Source organism: Orbicella franksi, chromosome 8 (genome assembly GCF_964199315.1).
Source record: "Orbicella franksi chromosome 8, jaOrbFran1.1, whole genome shotgun sequence".
NCBI lineage: Eukaryota > Metazoa > Cnidaria > Anthozoa > Scleractinia > Merulinidae > Orbicella > Orbicella franksi.
Window position 1 is genome coordinate 24,254,447 of NC_138152.1, and position 22,104 is coordinate 24,276,550.

At 39.8% G+C, this 22,104-nt stretch overlaps 2 long non-coding RNA genes and 1 pseudogene across 5 annotated transcripts; 1 reads left to right on the forward strand and 2 right to left on the reverse strand.

The window, feature by feature from the left end:
* The first annotated feature begins 393 nt into the window (after positions 1-393).
* Positions 394-18,282, forward strand: LOC145494980 (uncharacterized). Of its 4 annotated transcripts, none has more exons than XR_014050353.1 (5): positions 394-1,154; positions 2,141-2,283; positions 6,323-6,376; positions 11,903-12,711; positions 16,984-18,282. It is a non-coding gene; the product is annotated as an uncharacterized LOC145494980 (long non-coding RNA). The 4 variants fall into 4 exon arrangements; XR_014050352.1 differs by lacking the exon at positions 394-1,154 and adding an exon at positions 1,845-2,064; XR_014050355.1 differs by lacking the exons at positions 394-1,154; positions 11,903-12,711; positions 16,984-18,282 and adding exons at positions 1,847-2,064; positions 7,024-9,030.
* A 618-nt stretch (positions 18,283-18,900) lies between these two features.
* LOC145495588 (uncharacterized) lies at positions 18,901-20,503 on the reverse strand. The gene is made up of 2 exons (XR_014050452.1): positions 20,184-20,503; positions 18,901-19,899 (listed from the first exon to the last, which is right to left on the reverse strand). It is a non-coding gene; the product is annotated as an uncharacterized LOC145495588 (long non-coding RNA).
* A 117-nt stretch (positions 20,504-20,620) lies between these two features.
* On the reverse strand, positions 20,621-21,661 carry LOC145494278 (uncharacterized; annotated as a pseudogene).
* Positions 21,662-22,104: the final 443 nt, after the last annotated feature.

The window sequence follows — 22,104 nt, forward strand, 5'->3', positions numbered from 1 at the left end:
GCGCGCACAAGGATTACACAAAGCAACCATGGCGTCAATACAGCGATCATTTTACTTGGGCAATGCCCTCGCCATCTGTACTTTTTTTTCTTCATAATTGAACACAGTGTATTTATGGCTTTACTCTTTTTGTCAAAAATGTATGTTAGAAAAGGTAACGATGCAAAGAACCCAGCAATTTTCAGATTTTTCTTTTTTACCAAAAGAACTCAGTTAAATGCAGCGCATTTTAGTAAGGCAAAAAATTGCGATTGAATACGGAATAGCTCTCTTGGAAATACGCATATTTCTCGAGAACCACCCGTTAGAATTTTACGAAATTTCGCACGAAAATACTTTAGAAAACAAGTAATTGGAATATGGAAAAAAAATTGAAAATTGACAGGGGCGATTCTAGATATTCCAGTTAAACTTCTACAAATGATAATTAAATATCCTTCTGTTAAACTATTGTTAAAATGGTGTTAACTTCTGAGCATTGTTACAATCTTGTTGCATGTAAATGAAAAAGAAAATCTAACGACTAGATTTTCTGCAAACAAACAAAACCGATTTTAAAGGCCTGTTTATATTTATTCATGTTGCCATGGCAACGGCACACACGTCAGCCTAGCTATGAAAAATCCGAAGTTTGTGTTGTTAACTTGCGTGTTGCCATTTTTGGCGACCAAAGGATCAAGGGTTTTAGAGAAAAAGGAGATTGAAACACAGGTTCGGCCACCTTGATGTATGGTCCCGAGCGAAACAGTTAGTTTTGTTTTCCCGAGAGTCCTGATGTTTCCCGAGGCGAAATCGAGGTGAATATTCACCAGTTCACTTCGCCTTTGGCGAATAATTGTTAAATAAGTACGCGATTCAAAGGAAGAATCAAACGATGGTAGATATGGGAGACGTGTTATTTCCTGAGTCGCGCTTAGATAGGATAAGTTCATGATTATTTGAGATTGGCCAGCAGATAGATATCTGTAACTGTGGCGTCGAGGTCAGAATGCTTGTCACGCAATTACGTCGGAGGACTCTATGATTGGTTCGCTTTAACGGACAACTCGAGGCCGTTGAATATAAAGCAGTTTCTAATCTGTTTTGTGGTTAAGTTGTGTGTAGAGCATTGAAGTTGTGTTTTTCAGCCGTAAATTGGATTCGCTCACTGTACTGTAAGTATAAGGAACTCTGTGCGATATTTTAAATTCTTCGTTCAAAAGAACCTATATCGTCTACACCAGCGATAAACCGTTTCCACCCGGCAGTATAACCACTTGGTTACCAAAGCATAGCTTGCAAGTAAACATTGCCCGCTTTTCTGGTTATTTATATTTACCTGAAACATGATATATATATATATATATTTATATATTTATATATTTATATATATTAAATCGTTTCTATCGCCTTAACGTTTTTATTACTCATGCCCCAATTTTCTTGTATTGTTTCTATGTAAATATTTTAGAGTTTTAGTCAGTGTCTCATTAGCATTCTTATAATCGATTGTATATATTTGGGCGCATGCAAAAATTTTATTTTTCAACTTGAAAATGACCGTCAAGCGGTCGAAACGTCGTTGCTTTTTAACGTTAACTTTTTTAGTGATAGCAAAATAGATGTCATAAAGTGGCAATTGGACTTTGTGTGTTGTAGTTTTCTACTGAAATCACGCAAATCGAACATCTGTTAAGTGCTCGTTCGATTTTGAGATCACACGCATGATTTCAGATCAAATTGCATTGCACTCATTTCAGTTACTATTGTTAATCTCACTGGGAGTCTAACTGCAAAATATTTTAATTGTCTATGGGCAAATAATCAGCGAAGAATGAATGAACAACCTTTGCGCACTTTCATTTCATATGTTTGAAGCTGCGGTGGGGTTAATGATGCGCTCACTCAGCAATATCAGTGGGAGAGTATGTGATTGGTGTTTTCCCAGTAGCTGTTGACCTAAGGATATTTATTAATTAAAATGCAGCAGACATGAATAGTCCCTCCTGTTGTTTGGTTGCTAGCGTATCTGTTAGAGCAAATATAGTGGCTTTACAGTCACCATTTCGTGCGGAATCGTTCGCAGTTAGTATATCCATTTTATGTCTGTTTAATGTTTTAGCTAAGGTGCTTCTAAAACGAAATCTACATCTTATTTCAGATCAACTTCTAGCAAGCAAGACAAGTAACGACTGTTATCGCCATGCATTGTTTCAAGTTCCTCTTTGTGTTTGCTTTGCTTACGTGTTTGATGGACTCGTGTGATGGTGTCGGTCCCGGTGGTGGCTATGGAGGTCGCATGAGGTTTGAAGCCATTTAATTCCTTGCTATTTCTCATAGATATACCGAAGGGTTCAATATAGGCATTGTATTAGGTCTTTGCCGCATGGCTCTACTCTATCACTTCACTTAGCTTCTTTGTGCCTCGTGGCACATAAGGCCTCCACAGAATGCCTCCAATTTTCTCTGTTGGCTGCAGCAGCTCTTGCCTCATCCCATGTACGCCATCCTGCGCTGTTCCTCTCTCTCTCAACTGTTCTTCGCCAGGTGGTCTTAGGCCTTCCTCTCTTCCTTTTTCCTTCAGGTGTCCATGATAGGGCTATGTTGGTATGGTTGTTTCTGTTTTGTCGTAGGACATGCCCTATCATCTTCCATCTTCTCCTCTTAACCTCTTCACTAAGGAACTTCGTCTCTGCCTTCTCAAGGAGCTCTCTAGTGGTAACGTGATCTTGCCATTTTATTTTGAGAATCCTCCTGAGGCATTTGTTGTGAAACACATCTATTCGTTGGTTATCTCCCATGTTCATCTTCCATGTCTCACATCCATACAGTAGCACCGGTACAACTAAGGTTTTAAACAGTCTAAGCTTGGTCCTCTTCATGATGTTCCTTGAGTTCCGTATTCTTTTGAGTCTGGCAAATGTGCCTCTCGCCTTGGACAGCCTGTTTTTCAGATCTTTCATTCCTCCTCCCTCCTTACAAATGGTAACCCCCAGATAATTAAACTCCTCAATTTCGCCGATATCTTGCCCATCTACTGCAACCTTCTCCTGACTCTTCCCGTTGATCCTCATCACCTTTGTCTTTCCTTTGTTGATTTTCAGCCCGACCCGTCTTGCTTCCTCATTCATTTTAGTAGTCTTGTTCTGTATATGCTGTTTAGTAGAAGACAAAAGCGCCACATCATCTGCAAAATCTAGATCATCGAGTTTAGATGTAAAGTTCCACCTGATTCCGTTTTCTCCTTTTCCTACAGTCCTTCTCATAATCCAATCCATAGCTATCAAGAATAGAAATCCAGACATATTGCATCCTTGCTTGACGCCTGTTTTGATGCTGAACCACTCACATGCTTCTGCCTGATCTTCTACAGCACAATTGAAGTCTTCATAGAACACTTTTACCATCCTTACTATCTTGTTCGGGATTCCATATTTCCGCATAATTAACCATAGACTTTCACGGTGGATGGAATCAAATGCTTTTTCAAAGTCTATGAAGTTAATATATAAGCTTGCCTGCCACTCGTTTGCTTGTTCAATGATGTTCCTTAATATGAAAATCTGTTCTGTTGTTCCCCTGCCTTTTCTATACCCTGCTTGCTCGTTCCTCAGTCTGATATCAACTCCATTCTGTATTCGATCAATCACAATCCGTCCAAGTATTTTGCCGACTACTGAAAGTAGAGTAATTCCCCTCCAGTTCTTACATTCTTTGAGGTTTCCCTTCTTTGGCAATTTGATGATCAACCCTCTTTTCCATTTGTCCGGGATCTTTTCATGTTTCCATACTTTCTCCAGTAGCTGATGCACTTTCGTTGCCGAGAACTCCTTGTGCGCCTTTAACAATTCAGCCGTGATGGAGTCGACGTCTGGAGATTTCCCATTCTTTAAACGCTCAATTGCTACTTTTATCTCGCCAATTGTTGGTTCAGTGATCGCGATTTCTTCAATCAATTCGCCTAGCTCGAACTCACATTCATCTTCCATTGATATAGGATCTGTTGGTTCTTCTCTGTTCAGTACTTCTCTAAAATGCTCTGTCCATCTTGCCTGCATTTCTTTCTTTCCACTCACGAGATTACCGCTCTTATCAAGGATGGCTGTGCTGCTCTTAGGTCTTTCATTGCATAGCACTTTCGTCAATCCGTATAATTTTCTCATTTTTTGTTTTCTTGCAGCATCCTCTGCCTCACTTGCGATGCCATCCATCCACTTCCTTTTATCACTCCTTATGCTCTTCATAACTTCTTTACTCTTTTCCTTGTATTCTGTTCTTAGTCGTTTCTTGATCCTCTCTGAACGAGTACTTAGAATCTTCTTGTTTATCTCTTTTCTTTGGTCAATAAGCGCCCATGATTCTTCTGTTATCCATGGCTTTCTTTTCTTCCTAGGACGGCCTAATACTTCATCTGCTGTTTTCGTGTATGCTTCTTCCATTATATGAAACTCCTTTTCTATCTCGTCCTCCTCCTCTCCATCCGGTGACTCCTCTTCCAATGCCTGATATCTATTCTGCAAAGTGATCATAAAGGTTTCCAAAACGTTCTTTTCTTTCAACTTGTTGGTGTCATACCTTGCCCTTATACTTCCCTGTTCTTTGGGTTGTTGTTTTCTTAGTCTTAGCTTCACTTTCATGCATACAAGATGGTGATCGCTTCCAATGTCTGCTGATCTATAGACTCTGGTGTCAATTACTGAGTTACGAAACTTCTTGTTTATCAGCACATGGTCTATTTGATTTCTCGTTTTTCCATCCGGCGATACCCAGGTGGCTTTGTGAATATCTCTATGTGGAAACCACGTTCCTGTTATTATCAGTTCATTCATATCACAAAATTCGCAAAGTCTTTCTCCATTGTCGTTCATTCTCCCAATGCCTTGTCTACCCATGATTCTCTCATAACCTCGGTTGTCTTCACCGACCTTTGCGTTCATATCACCTGTGATTACCAGCATATCATGTTCTTTTTTGTTATTCAACACATCCTGTAGTCTCTCGTAGAATTCGTCCTTTACAGACTCTTCTGCATCCTCTATTGGTGCATATACATGTACAATCGTCATCTTAACATGCTTGGAATAGAACCTGGCTGTAATTATCCTTTCGCTTATTGGTGTCCAATCTATGAGTGATCTTGCTGTGAATCTGGTCATCAGTAGTCCTACTCCGCCTCTGTGGTTGTCATCTTCTCTGCCAGAGTATATGATAGTGTCTCCCCCCTCCAGTACTGCTTTTCCTTGTCCTGTCCAATGTGTCTCACTAATTCCCATGATTTCAATACCTCTCTTCTTCATCTCTATTGATGCCTGTGCTATGTTTCCACTCTGGTATAGCGTTCTCACGTTCCAGTTTCCTATCTTCATGACGTTCTTTGGGTGGACTGGTGATCTCATCTGCCCAAGGGCCTCCGTTTGGCTTTCACCCCCATGCGTCATCGATCCTCTCATGGTGTGAGGAGTGACCACGACGTCGCCCAGATCATTTGAAATTATTCTGCTTCTGGTTTCGGTAATAATATGTTTTTTACAGGAGCGGGTTATCAGCCCGCAGCCCAACCCCCAACCTGGAGGACCAGGGAGCCTCTTCGTCTGACCCCTACCCTTTGACCTGTTCGGCATGGGTGACCCTACCAGGTGCACATGGCACCCGCCGACATAGCTCTAGGGGTCACTGGGGCACGCAAACCACTCCACCACGATCAGGTGATGACTTCATGGAGCGGGGCTCTACTCTATACACTCTCCTATTCATCTCGTTCTGCCCGCTTAACCCGAAACACAATTAATGCAAGCGTATGGGCGGCAACACGCTTCAAAGTATTTGAAAAGTACCGTCCGTTTGTATGACAGGGGCTTATCCCTAAATGTGTTGTGTCATGAATGGTTGTTATTCCTTCGCTTCGGTTGTACGTAGCCATCATTAGGGAGCTTAAACAACGACGGCGACTACGCCGAGGACGACGGCTAATAAAAAATGAATTTATATTTTACAAGCGAAACTCCCTGAGTCGCGATTGTCTTGATCTGTTCGGTACGCCAATGCCTCTGAAAACCTGCTTAAGCTAAATATGCAACGACGGCGTTCAGTTCCAAATGAAAATACGAAAATTAGCCGTCGTTGTCCACGTTCAGTAGACAACGCAAAATTTGGTCATTTCACGTCCTTGTTTGCAGAGGACGGCAAAGAAATGCACTAAGATTTATAACGCACGTACACGGCTATTGTTTGGCTCATTAAACCTTTTGCTTGGTGATGTTCTCATTGCTGTCGTCGTCGTGGTTTGCTTAAACTCCCTAATATTATCAGTGAAGAACATGAAAATTGTCGACTTTTTCCCTAGATCCAAGAGAGGAGTTGGGGAGAAAGCTAAAGATCCAAATATTCGGGACAAAAGGTAACTGTTTCCAATGTGGAAGAAACGTCTTCCTCACCGAAGCTTTAAAGAAGAGGACAAAAAGCGATTCAACTGAGTCCATGTCTGTGGAAAGCTGCATTGAGCTACCGGCGACCAGTTATGCTTCATCAATCAAGTTTTTTTCTCGTATTAATTATATTAAAAATAGACTAGACAGCTCTATGACAAATAGTTCATACAAGATGGATGCGGTGTTAATCAGTAACTCTGAGACCCTTAAAAGAAATAAGCACCAGCTGAACAGCAAATATAGGATTTCTTTTGCTGAACTGTAACCTCTAAAATGATATTAAATGACGTGGATCTACCGTTGAAGTTTTTGCATTAATTGCCAACAGATAATCAGTTATTTTTTGCACGTTCATTTTTCATAACATCCTTTGAGAATTAAAACTCGCGCTAATCGCAATATAAAACGACCTTAATTACTGTTTCGGTAAGACACATGCGCCACCATATCATCTTCAATTAAGCTTAATTAAACTTGGCATTCAACTTACGCAAAAGAGATCACCAGTCTGCTGACAGCCTGTTAGCCTGTAGTGGTGGTACTGATATGACTACTTCCTTAGTAGCTACCCTTCTTATCCACTCTTCAGTTTTGCGTTTCTTCCTTTTTCTTGGAGGTGGGACAAGTTACTCGACCTCTATGGTGGAACTGTGCTGATTAAAGTCTGGAATGACAAGTCTGCCGTGGGATGAAGGATTGTGCTTTTTTATTTAAGCTGATCTGAGTCCTTTTCAACTTTTCTCTTCAATCTAGTGAATGAATATAATAATCTTCAGTGATCATTGGAGTAGATATTGCAGAATCGATCAGACTCAAAGAGTTTTGAATAAAAAAATCACTCTTAATGTATAATCAGAGGAGAAACTAATTGCATGTAATAGTGATGGTCACTAGAAGCAAAGAAGCTAGAAAAAATACTTAACAAAGACATAAGACTTTACGACCGTATTACTTCATTACTGCATAAAACCGAAGGCAACATTATTGCAATATATTTTAGTCCTGTTGACTACGTCTCCTCCATTTGCATCACTCGTTGAGGGGGCGGAGTGAAGACAGATGGCAGAGTCCAGGGAAGGGAGCTCGAGCTAACTAGGAAATACAATATCCAAATACCCTTCGGCAAATATATGAGAATAAAGAAATGAAATGACTGCAAACCTTTTGCCACCACCGCCTTGTGCTACCACCAAACATGGCTCCATTAAATACAAACGTAGAACAAACGCAAGGAAGGACTTACTCACGCGCATGACGATAACAGTTGTAAATGGTCCCGCTTGCTTGAAGGTGATCTGAAATAAGATGTGTCGAGTTCGTTATAGTCGTGGTCTAAGTCCACAAACTGACTTAAAGAACACGTTTATTGCATCTCCGTTTCATTACTAAATGTTATTAGCTTGAGAGAACTTGCCAGGATCTTGAAATGCAAGCCACCCCGCCAAACGTGTCAGTGTTTAGATGCCTACCAGTACCTAGATTTTTTAATGGTCCCGTATGGACTCCATTAGGAAAAGCACTTGAAATATACTTACTGCGAGCGAATCCAATTTCAGGCTATCAAACCAGTTTGAATGTCTTACAAAAAACTGAACAACAGGATCGAATAGCTACTGCTTTATAATCAACGGCCTTACGTCATCCGTTTGTGTGAAAACCAAGCATATACTCCACTGATGAAATTGCTGAATGGAAGTCAAGAAAATTCAGCCATGCATTCTGAGCTGAGTGCACGTTTAAGCTCGCTCCTCACCTGTGCAGCAAGCATAAGCGTAAACATAAGCTTAAGAAGCTTACGCGCTGTGATTTAAGCATAAGTGTTTTTCTTATGCTTATGCTTTTGCTTATGTTCAGTGGGCACATGGTTGCCTTAAGCATTAGGTTCTCGCTGATTGGCTATATGTCTTTCGCTTATGCTTATGCTTTCGTCGCTAGTGAAGACCGGGCTTTGCGAAGGAAGATCATGAAATTATCTGGTAATAAAATAAACTGTGCAGTCAGATAGGCAGAGAGATTAATTGTGTAAGAACAGTTGAGAGGTGTTATTCTGTCCCTGGTGGGTATTATTACCAACAACATCCAAATAAATAAAGTCTGGTTCTGATATGTCGCCGACATACCTGGCACGGCCTGGGACACCGTTGCGGCATATGTGAAAATTTATTGCCAAATCATAATCTGTCCCAGGCATTGACCGCCGGCCTGCCTGCGAAGTTGAGATGAGTTCAACCCCGCAGGCAACCCGGCGGTTGTCGGTGATGAATATATTTTATGTGAACATCATCTGGACCATCTGCGGACGCGACGTATGACGTAAAAACTCGAATTTTCCCACAATTCCATACTTTGCAGGTGGAGTGGTTGAAAATTGCGCCAATTTGATTTGCATTTCACGCCAATTTGAGTACGTCGGCGATCCATCGCAGATGCGCCGGGGATCCACTGGAACAGATCGCCGAACGCTGTCACTTGCAACCGGCGACTACTTCGCAGGTAGGTCGGCAGCATATGAGAACCAGGCTTAACTTTGGAGCTCTGCTTTTAGGACTGGCTAAATCTACATATTATGTTATGATTATCAGTGCCCTAGTGGAACCCCTAAGCTAGGAAAATTGAGTTATTAATGGAGCTAAAAAAATCGTGGTTGTCATATGGCTGTCCGTACGTACGCTCGTACAAATTCACGAGCTTTCAAGGTCTTGTTTTCTTAAAGTGGAAAGACGAAACAGTAAAAAAATATATGAGGCATATAAGAAGAAAATCATGTGATAGAGAGTTGTCGATAGACAGTCCACTACTAGCCACATACACTGAAGGGAATAACTGTTTTAGTACATATATGTACTGATGAAGGACTGAGATAAAGTACCCAAACAAGACGGCAGAAAGCCCAGAAGATTCCCACTGAAGTAAAATACCAAATTGCGGTAAGCGACATTTTCTTGTAGAAACTGTCGTCGCGTTTTCTAAACGTTTGAAAGCACTAGTTAGTTTGCTTTGGCGAAATATCTTTAAAAGGAGTAGTAAGGTCGGATCATGTATCTTATCGGGGGCCTCGATCGACACATCGACACATCAACACATCGGTCGACACATCGATCGAGATATCGGTCAATGTCTCGATCGATACTAGACCGATACTCGGTCGACATACCACCTATATAACGCTCAATTGTCATCTGAGTGTCGACCGCTAGTATCGATCGCCATAGTGTCGGTCGGTTATCGGTCAACTATCGGTCGCATGTCAGTGAACTATCAACCTTTGTCGGATAAGTTTTACAGTACCTCGATCGACATATCGGCCGATATGTCATTTACAAGACCAATAAAGAAAGCACGAGAGAGGAAAAATATGAGAGACTGGGTTATTCGCATTAACTTAATTAAAAAGTCAAGTTGTTTGTTCTGAACTGAGAAGCGAACTTTTTTCCGAGAGCGAAGCTCGAGGAAAACTGTGAGCTTATTATCCTTTAACTATTTTTACACGAGGTTGCATTTGGGAGACCTTTTATTCTGTCGCTGGTCGAAATGTTAGTCTATTCAAAATGTTTAGTTCTATTCATTTTAACAATTTTCCCGGGACGAGAAACTAAAACGCAAATTTCGGCAACTGGGAATCATCACTTGGGGTCTTCCGTGTATCCATGAGGCATGAAAAACTGACGTCAATTGTTTTAATTTCGTTTGTCTCTAAACAACACTTGTGTTGCCTTTTCGACGTCTTAGTAAATTGCAATTGTAAACAAAATAGTTCTGTGTCGGTTGTCGCTGTAACCTCATGGCTAAATATAATAAATAAAACATTATGTAATTTGTCAATACCGCCAAGCCCAATTTTGTAGTTTCTTCTTTGGGTGACTGCTAAAATTTCTTCTACTGTTACGGTTGGAAACCAAGAAACCATTGTGCTTAAGACTCTCGAGAGCGAACGCAACTAATAAACAGTTTACAACTGGACGAAAAGACACAATTCTTCTTTTGGTGTTATTCAAGAGTTTTGACTCAATTGCATAAAACGAGGGAATAGATCGGAGGACAGTTACTGTAACGACTTTTCGTTGCTGCCCTGTTGTCACATGCTTTCTCATTGCTTTGTTTTTGCATTTCTGAATTGCTTTGTTTTGGATCGGTGCCACTGTAGCGTGACTTACGTCCCAGCATGGCTGATTTTGTACCATGTGACTGGGTTGTGCAAAGGACCGATATTCCTTAGTACACGTACATGTTGTACCAATTTCAGCTCTTGTTTATGCGAAACATTCGTACGTTTTTTATTATTATTATTATTATTATTATTATTATTTTATTGTTGTGCAAATCCCTGGGAAGCCAATCTTTAAGACTTTGGAAAACCCCACTCTTTTACTAACCGACTTTTAAGCGTCATCGCCCCTAGAGCATTGCGTGCCATTTATTTTATGTATGTATGTATGTATGTATGTAGCAGTGATGTGGTCACTGAAGCGCTCACTCAGTAATTTTATCGGCAGATTATATGATTGGTTTGACGTAAAGCAGTTTATTAAGAAGCAGTAGTTACGTATTCCATCTTACTGTTCAGTTGCTTATTTATCTTGTAGAGTATTTAAAGTGGTTTTATCGTGTTAGAATCGGTCGAAATCGCTCACAGTTAGTATATCACGATTTTTTTCCATTTGTTAACCTGAATTTACTGGCTTAACTACTCCTAAAACGAAATCAATATCTTATTTTCAGACCGACTTCTAGCAAGCAAGACTAGCAACGATTAGTATCGCCATGCATTGGTTCAAGTTCTTCTTTGTTTTTGCTTTGCTTCTGTGTTTGATGAAATTACCCTGCTTCGTGGAGGCACTGAGTCCACCAAGCTCTAAAAGAGGTTTAAGCCACAGAAGGTTTGTAGGCTTTTGAATAGTAATAGTAATAATATACACTAGCAGTAAAAATTTATTCAAATTCGTGACACAGGGAGTGGTCTCCCATTCTTCCGAGCCGGAGGCTCGTCATAAAAGTGCTCGACGAAAAAAACTTAAGCCTTTCCTCACAGATGTTTCTAAGAGTTCAGTGTACTTAGCCATATATTTCTTTGCCACATGGCTCTCCTCTTTGAGTTTACTTATAAATCTTTTTCCGCCTGCTCAACGAATGATGCAACTATAGATTGGCAAAAGGTTTATGCGTGATTCGTGCTGAAGGCAAAAGATAGTGCCTGACACGTGAGACTACAACATTATTAAAAGCAGCTAAATTAAAGTATCTATGTTAAAATTGGGATTGTGATCACAACTCCTTCCTCGACTCTTTGCTACCCTCTAAATAGTGAAGGCGTAACACTGGAACCAAACTACAAAGTATGGAAGGAGCAATCTATTTTGTATGACTAAGGCTTGTCCCCGGAGTCACACAACTTTTACTGTCTTACGTGGTTTCCAATTTCTTCGCGTGCAAGTAGCCATCGTTACTAATAAACAACAGCAACTGATTAAAATAATATATTTTCTTTTCTCCTATAGATTTGGGAAAAGAGCTGTGGGAAAAGCTAAATATACCAACAGAGACAAAAGGTCACTGTTTTCTTTGCTGGAGAAACGTCTTCCTTACATAGGCTTTAAAGCAGAGGACAAGAAGCGAATCAACTGAATTCATGGCGAAGGGAAGCTACATATTAATTAAGCTACCAGTGACCCGTTATGCTTTGTTGATCAAGATGATCTTTTCCTGTGTTTGTGTCCATGGTTCAGTAGACTAGATGACTATTTCTGCAGCAGGCTTGAAGACGGTGCTTTTGTAATCAGTGAGCCCCGCCCGCAAATGATGTTAAGAAATTATTAAATAATACCTGTTGCTAGCAACACTGATGACCCAGTGATCTTTGGCTCTTCACGATCGTTTAAGAAAGTATTTCATAGGATCGGAGAGGTGCATGGCGAAACAAAACATCCATATTACTTCTAAATTTTTTTAATAACCTCCTTACAAGAACTAATCGTTTAAGATATAATGGTATTAGTCTACATGCTCCTTGATATTCTTAACTGGACTGTAACCTCTAGCTTGCATAAAACAGATCAAAATTCTTGAAATCGTGATGTAGGGCTGAAAAGGAGGAAAACGTTTCTGCAGCATCGAAAACAATCTACGAAATGCATTATATCATTTCAATCATCAAATTGAAGTGGGGGAAAATGAAAGTAGATACATCTTATAGTAAGACATCCAAGAGAGCAACTTCATTGTTCACCCTTGTTGCTCAAATGAACATGAAAAATAATTTATAAGCATGTATACTTCTAAGCGAAAAAGATAAAAAACCCGTGTTCAAGTCTATGGTTGGCCATTCGTTTCAAAATTACGACAGGGTATACGCGGGTTTTTCTGCCGCGTATAATTGTTTACATACTTTATGTATGGGCTTTAAGCTCATATATACGACCATTTAGATCGCGTATATACGCATTTTTAAAGGGCCACATATTTGCGTAAATTAAAACGCGGGGATATGCGAAATAAAGCCCAAATGGACGCGTCCTACAAGAACCCATATATACGCGTGCTAAAATGCGCGTATATGCAGGTCTCGTAAATTACGTTTTATATGCCAACACGAAATGTGCCTTTTAAGAAGATGGCTGTTCGTGTATGATAGCAACGAAAATTACTTTAACTAGGAATCGTCAATCTGGCGGCAGTGGTAATATGGCTTGCCTTGGTCTATCTGCTATTTAATGTTTTTTACTGCAACTCTCCAGTGACTGAACTTCTAGAAACAGTTATGCCTGTTTTGAATGACTGTTCACGATTTTATCCTAACGTTAATCGTCGTGAAGTTGCTGTAGATTACTCTGTACATTGTTTAGTGGCCTGCGTAGCTTGGCGGTTTTTAGGCAATTTGAACACACTAAGAAAGCGGCGAAGCCGCGATAACAAGCGCCAAATGCACCGTAGCCACGAGGAGCCTGGGGGGTTCCTGCTTGTTTTCGCGGCTTTGTCGCTCTGTGCGCTCGCGCTCAAATTGCTTAAAAAATTGCTAAACCGCCAAGCTAAACAGGCTAATCCTTTAGTTGACTCATTGGACAGAGGTACCAAGGCGAATGCTAAGAGGATACGGCCTCTAGAACCGCTGGTGAGACAAACGCAATATTTACTACTTAGATGGGAAATGTTTCCATTAAGAGCAGTTTCATGCACCTCAGTGTACTCCCATTAGGGTTTTGCCAACTGTATCAGCTTCTATAATGGAAGAGTGGGTCGTCCAGCCTATGATATATCAATACCTCAAGGGGAGTTTTAGGAAACAGAATGTGATTTTAGTGTAAGTCCTATTGGGTCTTCACCGGATAATTCATCTCATTGGTGTTATCATCAAATGTGTCCCTGACAGCTAGTATTTCCAGTATTACATATACCTTGTAAAATCACTGCGTTCACCCATATTGGTTGTGCGTACAGCATGGTTATTCCATGCCTCAACTAGGAGGTTTAACTGGTTGTTAATTCTGGAAAGAAATATGTAATACAAACAGAACAGATCGATTATGTTCGTCGATTCCAGGATGCCATTTTCTTCCATCTGGTAGAACAGAGTGTAGTAGAACCGACCGACTTCAATAAAGACTTCTCTCCAGAGACGATCAATTCACTGGTTGTGTACAGTCAACCCAGCAATTTCGCTTCCCCTATTAAATACCCTGTGCCATAGCATAGCTCTTCCTACCTCTAAATTTTCATCCCCTTCGTCTGAACACACTCTAGAGGGCAATCCATAACTTTGCACAGCAGCTAAGAACAGAGCGAGCCCAATCGCAGCAGAATTGTTTGTTGCACAACTTTTAAAAGTCTAAAGCCCTGTCAAAACCATCATGTATTACAAACCTTCAACTGATAAGGCAGTGTAGTCCACCAATATGCCAGAGAGAATTAGGTCCCCTGACGCTGTCAACACGCCTTGTGATGGTATTGAACCACCTCAAATCAGACCCTGCTGGGTAAGTTCGATTAAAACTTTCCGTTACACGCTGACGCTGAACATAGATATTTCTACTTCGCAAATGACCCAGCATGATACTGATACCAGAATTGGAAAACCCACGTCAGTCTTATTTCTCGAATCATCAGGGCCGAGTTGTTCGAAAGCCGGTTAACGCTAACCCAGGTTTAAAAGTAACCCAAATATAAATTTCTCTCTATAAAAATGTTTTCCACTGCTTATGCTTTGTGTAGTTTGAGATTACTCAAGTTCAAAACTGAACTGCAAACATTTCCCATCTATGTAGTAAGTATTGAATTTGTCTCACCAGCAATTCAAGAGGGAGAATTCTCTCAACATTCGCTCGGGCACCTCTGTCCTAAACGGTAAAAAGAATCCGCAGCAACCTCACGACGAACGATCAAGTTCACTGCCATGTTACGCTCAGCGTGAAGATAAAATCTTGAACAGTCATTCAAAACACGCATCACTGTTTCTCGAAGTTCAGTCACTGGGGGAGCTGCAGTAACAAACATTAAATAGCAGATAGACCAAGACGAGCCATTTTACCACTGCCGCCATATTGACGATTTTTAGTTAAAGTAATTTTCATTGCTATCATACACGAACAGCCATTCTCTTAATCAAAGGAGACCGATGGTCAAACTCGTGGATTAAGTAATCTAGAGATGAAACATGTTGACGAACTTGTAATTATTGGTGTATTTTTAAGGACTGTTAAAACAAGCGGGGTTCGTACCACGCAAGGTCGCACTTATCTCAGAAAGCGTGGGCTTTTTTCGTTGGATTTCGTTGCCCGTTGCAAAATTGCAGCTGAACATGGAGTGGTAAAGGCTAAGGGTTCTTGGGTCACACAGGACACTCCTGCCAAAAAAATTAATAGACTACTCCCCCCCCCCCCCCCCCCCGCCCAACATAAATACACCCAGATCTTGATGTTGATGTATGTCTGCCTGCTGGGAAAATTTGCATGTATTCAAGTTGTACGAGCTTACAGACCTTCTTCAGTGCATTTCACTCAAGGCTATAGGTAAGGTTTCTTATGAGACAGCACTTCTTTTCCAATGTGGAACTGCTTGTCTCTATATATATTACACGTAAAATACATCAAAATAAGTAGCCTCTTTTGCAAGCATTTTCAGTGTTGATCCAAAACATCTGTCCACCCATAAACATGTGCTCCTACGAGCTCACATAGTGTTTCTTTCCCTTTGTTATCTTTTCAATCGGGAAGCAAAAGTGTAAACACAAGACAGGGTGAAAATCATTTAAGCTTATCAAAATCATGGGATTTTTTTTCAAAGTTTGTGTGCATTTCACATTCCACTGAGAGTTCAGATCAATATACTAAAATAAACAAGAAAAGTATAGAGAACACAACTTTAATACATACATACATACATACTTTATTTGCAACTCCCCACAGGGGCTTTTCAGTTACAAAAGGAATAAAAAAGATAAAAATACGTCAATTAAAATGAATAAACTTAACTCGATGTCGGTTGAACGTGGACTACTCAACATGAAAAACGTAAGTACTATAAACTGCAAAGCTCTGAACGAAGGTCCAGCTTGATTGAACATTGGATCTCACAGGAGATCTAAGCAGCCAAACTTGAAAAGTAAAACGATAATAAGTCAAATACTACTGCAAGGCTGACACAAGGTCTATTCAAAACAATATTTCGGCTGGCCTCAGGTTTAGATGTTACTAATTATAAAAATGAAATTACAATATTATATAATGGTGTCGGTGTTTGTCCTGGTTTCGTTCGTTGAGAAGTGTTCGTTTCGCTCATATAAGTTCATTAAGGTCTCCGAGTAAGACACATTCTCATCCAAGCTTACCACATTAGTAGGTCACTTTCCAGCAAACAAGTGCTCATCTCCTGGTCATTTTGAACGACTGGACGAGTCAAATGTTCATGAAATTCAGCGCTCAAGTTGGCCGTAGTACTAATTCGAACATTCGAAGTCAACTCCACTTCAATTTAGCGAAATACCTAACATTAATGGTCGTGTAAAAGCTACAAAATCATCAATTCGGGCTGGAACAATGCATCCTTTGAGTAGTAACCGCGCAAACACGATAGCGAGGCTCGCGCTGACTGCACGGTTACTATTCCAATATGGCGTCGGGCTCGGTTACTATTCCAACATGGCGTCGGTCTCGGGCGCTCTCGTTCGGGCTGACTAATTACGAACAGTGTCTACACCTGAGTGAGTGAGTGAGTGAGTGAGTGACACATTTGCATATCGGAGTCCCCGCAAGAAACACGTTTCTACGCTTCGCGTATCCACGAGTTTTAAAAGGCACATTTCGTGCTGGCATATAAAATGTAATTTACGAGACCCGCATATACGCGCATTTTAGCACGCATATATCTGGGTCCTTGTAGGACGCGTATATTTGGGCATTTATTTCGCATATCCTCGTGCTTGAATTTACGCAAATATGTGGCCCTTTAAAAATGCGTATATACGCGATCTAAATGGTCGTATATATGAGCTTAAAGCCCATACGTAACTTATGTAAACAAGTGTACGCGGCAGAAAAACCCGCGTATACTCTGTCGTAATTTTGAAACGAATGGCCAACCATACAAGTCAACACAGAAGCAAACTTTGGTGTATATGCGAGGCGTGTTATTTCTCAAGAGGAAAAGATGATGATTTTCGAATTTGACCAGCATCATTATAATCAAAGATGTTTCTCGACTCTGCACCTATATAAATACAGAACGACTCGTACAAAGTTGTTATCCACAAAATTAAAACCAAAAATAAAATTTGATGTAAGCTGGTTTCCACTAGCGTATAAACACACAGGCGGCCCAAGCTCTCAATGTTAGCTTGAATTCCCATACAAACCTTCATAAATTCAAACCGTTGTAACACAACACCTCCATATACTGTTAGTCAAATTCAGTCGTTATGTAATAGTATATGCCATATGTCACGTTAGCCTGAACGTTGGCATAAAAGTGAAAAAAAAGGGATAACATTGAGAGCTTGGGCCGCCTGTGATAAACATAGCATAAACAGCATACCCAGGTGCAATAAAGTGATGTTAAGTAGCGCATTCTGTTGGGGCAAATTTCCTAACAAAAAGCGCACTATAGTTCGTGGGGTCTTGCTTGTCAGAAGATGATTTCATCATCATCATCATCATTTATTTGCATTTAGTAACAAAAGATATTGACAATACTCAAAAAGCGGCGAGACCTCCAAAAGAAACCACCAGGCTTATAACGGAGGGCACCTCAGAAGTTAATATGGTAATCCCACATTAGTTTTGTACGTAAGCAAATCTCTAAATCAGTTCGATGAACAGGAAAATTGATCTACACGATGAACAGGAAATTGAGTTCGTCAGTAGTCATCTTCAGCGCTACTAAACTAGACAATCAAAAAGTATACCCCATTTGCCACAACAATACAGTGATCTGATTTAAGTACATACAACTCTATTTCATCATGACAACATTATCAGTCACATCATTCATTCTAAAAGTACTGGTCGATTGATATCGAAGCGAGCCAACCAAACACGTCCGTTTGCAGCTTAACCTAAAGGCTAAAGGCGATGTCAGTGAACATGAGTTGAACTCTTGAACTAAATCGAGCGTTGTTCAGGTAAATATATTGAACAAACAGAAAACCAGACATTGTTTACGTACTAGATATGCTCAGGTGGCCGAGGTAGCCAGACTGACGAGCGGAATCTAGTATTTATAGCTGTAATTATTGTGGCAATAGAAGACCGTGTGGGACACAGCTTTTGGAACATCGTAAATAATCGCGCGCGCAGTTCTACTTACACTGCGCGAATCCAATTTGTGGCTATAAAACCGACTGTTAAACCCTAAACAACTGGACAGTCATTCTAGCAACTACTTTATACCTAACGACATCACCTCGTCAAATGCAGCGAACCAATCATACACTCCAAACGATCGATAAATAAATATATCAATCATTCAAACAATTGATCTATCAATTTCAAAACGTGGGATGGTGTTGCTCTCCGTATCCGAGACAGATCGGCCGTGTATAAAATGCTTGAAAATTAACAAAAAAATACTAGGAACTTCTGTAAACGAGAGCGAAAAAGGGGGCAAACAAAATTGCAGGGTTTCATTCTGACCGCAGTGTTATTATACCTACGTACATATACAGAGGAAGAAAATAAAGCTCATTCAAACATTATGAACAGACGCTTTCAATGTTCATTATGAGCGCATGCGTCATCATGCACTCTGAGCAGTGGTTTTCAATGTTGATTATAATTGCATCTCTCATGCATTCTGTGAAGAGCAGAAGTTTTCAACGTTGATTATGACTGCATGCGTCGTGCATTCTGAACAGAACTGAACGGTTTTTAATGCTGATTATGAATTATACGAAGTTCATTTAATATTATCCACTGGAGTCGTACCCAGAGCAACATTTGATGTAAGCTGGCTTTTCAAGCGAATAACAGCATTACGCCAGATCATGAAGTGCTACTATGATGAAATTCGCATCTGTCCTTTCTACGCCGTTTTTAAAACGTTAACAAGTTGTCTGTAGGAGAAAGAAAATAAATTTTACTATTTTCAAATATCTCTTTTCGTTGCAATTTCATAAGTGACATGGTTCGAATATTACTGGCTACCACAACGGAAATTAACATATTTGCTACGGAAGACAAAAAACGTTTTAGAGAGTATTTACACTATATATACCTGATTGGAAAAACGTTGTCGGATGAAAAGTATATACCATAAACGATACGACTTCATGGAATTATCGGAAGACTGAAGAAGGGTGAGCATAATCATGAATATTCAAGATTGTTTCCTCGTGACATTTAAATGACACAGTCACAGATCACAATGATTTAGAAAAACATGGAAACTGTTCATGTCTTCCTAAGTTCCTAATGGTTGCTAAGTAAGAAAACAAAGGGAAATTTACATTTCCAGAAAAAGCGAGTAATCCTGCAATTTCTTCAATATCACAACCAAGGTAACAATAATGCCATACAGCCCGCATGTTGATCTTGTAAACCGCTTTAAAGCATGTACACGGTGCGGATGCAAATAAGTATCATTTTGCAAGTTTCCCAGGAAACCACTGTGTCGTATCGTTCATGCATGGTTTATACTTTTTTCTTTACAACGTTTCTTTCAATTAGGTGTATTCAAAGAGAACGTGATCATTGCTTTTACACCTTTATTAATTCAAATCCCAATGTTTCGGGGTTTAAAATAACATGGATTAAAATATGATACCTAGTCTATTGTTCCATATAATCTTATACCGCTTTCAGTTTCTCTCGCATACAATAAAGAACATCAAATTGATAAATGAAGCATAACCAATCAAGATATCTTGAAATCTTGATTTAGTTTTCCACCCAATGAGTCCTTTGCTGGTTTTCAGCCCATGAGAGGTCGACGTTTCTCCAGCATCGAGAAATGCGATCTTTTCTCCCTGGTATTGGGGCGCTCAGCTTTCTCTTCAACTCCTCTTTTAAATCTACGAAATTAAGATTAAGATTTTACATGTAATCATCGGATTAGAATGTACACGAATAAAACAAGACACACATTATAAAACAAACATTAGACGCAGCAATTAGGATGACTATATAGGTTCCTAAGTTTAAAGCAAAATGGTTCTCTCCTTACAATTTTTGTTCCTGACTGCCAGTACCTTCAGAATACAAGCGGAACGACAGGCATAGAAGAGCTAATTACCTTATACCAATTGAAGAACCTTCTAAGCTATGTTTAGGAAACAGTTATAAAATGCCTACAAACCTGATTTCACGGCGTAATCCTTCACCAAAGACGCCATGTATTGCTTCCACGAGGCACGGTTCCATCAAACACAAGAGAAAACCAAACAGAAGGAAGAACTTCAGCAAACGCATGTTGATAGCGATCGTAAAGGGCCTTGCTGGCTAGAAGTTGATCTGAACAATGAATAGCAAAATGAGATCGGTGTAGCCGTGTTCAGCGCTATTAAGCTAAAGAATATATCTACATTTTTCTTAACAATACAGCAATTTGATTTAAGAAGCGACCATTCTATTTCATCCAGACCACATTTGACGACTAATCTATTCATTCATCCTAAAAGTATTGGTAAATTGCACATCGAAGCGAGCGCATCAAACAAGCCCGTTTTTACCTGAATAAAAAAAAAAAACTGAAGGAATGTCAAGGAATGAATATGAAATGAACTCCTTCTTAAATTAAACCGAATGTCTGAATATATATCTAAAATAATTAAGTAAATAGCTTCGCGCGGATCGAGTCACTCTGTTTGTTCAATTTTGGTTGAAGTTTACGAATAAAAAGCGTCTCAAAAATCAACCAGTCGAGTTTACTCTGATATTTTTTCAAAATCCTGAAATTGCTTCCAATGGTCTCTGGATCCTTTCCGTGCTCATCCTTTACGTGGTTGCCGATTGTTGATCGCTTATGTTCCTCCACACATTGACGTAGGTGTCGACTCGTGAGGCCGACATGGTCTGCATCGCACAGACCACACTTGTAATAATAAACAACTTTCTGTTGATTCACAATTGGAGGTTTATGTTCCTTTGGTTTGAATTGCCCTTTGATCTTCTGATCGACTTGTGTAAACAGGCTGGACAACGGCATCAATCTTTCGACTGAGATCACCGAGTTGGTGTCTTACCGCATTCGCCGATTTCTACTCTTTGAACGGTAAGACAATTCTGATGGGAGAATCTTGTTCATCGGATACTTGTTGTTTAAAACACACATTCTCAGTAACTTTCATTTCAATAAAATGTCTGATGGTGTTCTCTACGAGGGTTTTGGGATAATGCAGGCGAGCAAAAACCATTTTAAGACGTTCACATTCTTAATGGAAGAACTGCCAATTCGAGGAGAATTAGAACGCACGGTATAACATTGTCTTCAGTAGATAATGTTTATACCTTACGTCAACATGGTTTTGGTAATGTAGTAGAAAATGCAGTGAGGGGTGGATTTCATTCAGTGTTAACAAGAATTCAGAGGCAGATGAAACATCGGGCATTTTGCTGAGGGTGTTGTCGACATGGCGCTTATAGAAAACAGGCATCTTGTTTTGGTTTTCCAATTTTTCTTCAATATTGCACATAAACGCATGTGCAATGTTAAACCGTGCGTCGTTGCTTTTTACCATTAACTTTTTTAGTGGAATCCGTTTCTAAAAATTTGTTGATTCGTATTTTGATATCACACAATTTAATCGCCTTGATACAGGATTTTGGTCAGTACCAATATTTTACTGACTCATTAGCCGGTTTATTTTAATAAATTTATTTTAATAAAAATAGGATGTAAAAGCGTTTCTGGTTCTTATGCTTAAAAGCATAAGAACCAGAAACGCTTTTACATCCTATTTTTCATACAAAACAAAAATTGCTGCAATTTGGACAAATTAGATTGACTACTTTAAGCAAGTCTTGAAAAGTGATTCGTTGTTTTTCTTAAGTGTTCCATTCTCATTGGCTGGGGAAAAGATGCGATTTTGTGCAAAAAATAGTGCGATTCGCGAATGAATCGTACATGTACCTGAGAGCCAATCAGATTGCAAAGATAACCAGTGATTTCAAACTGATAGACATAATAAATTACGTTGCCGAAGTGATAGTGTTAACTAATTCAATGTGGAAAACTTGACTTGCTAATAGTTTTTACCGATTACAGCTGTCCAGCCGCT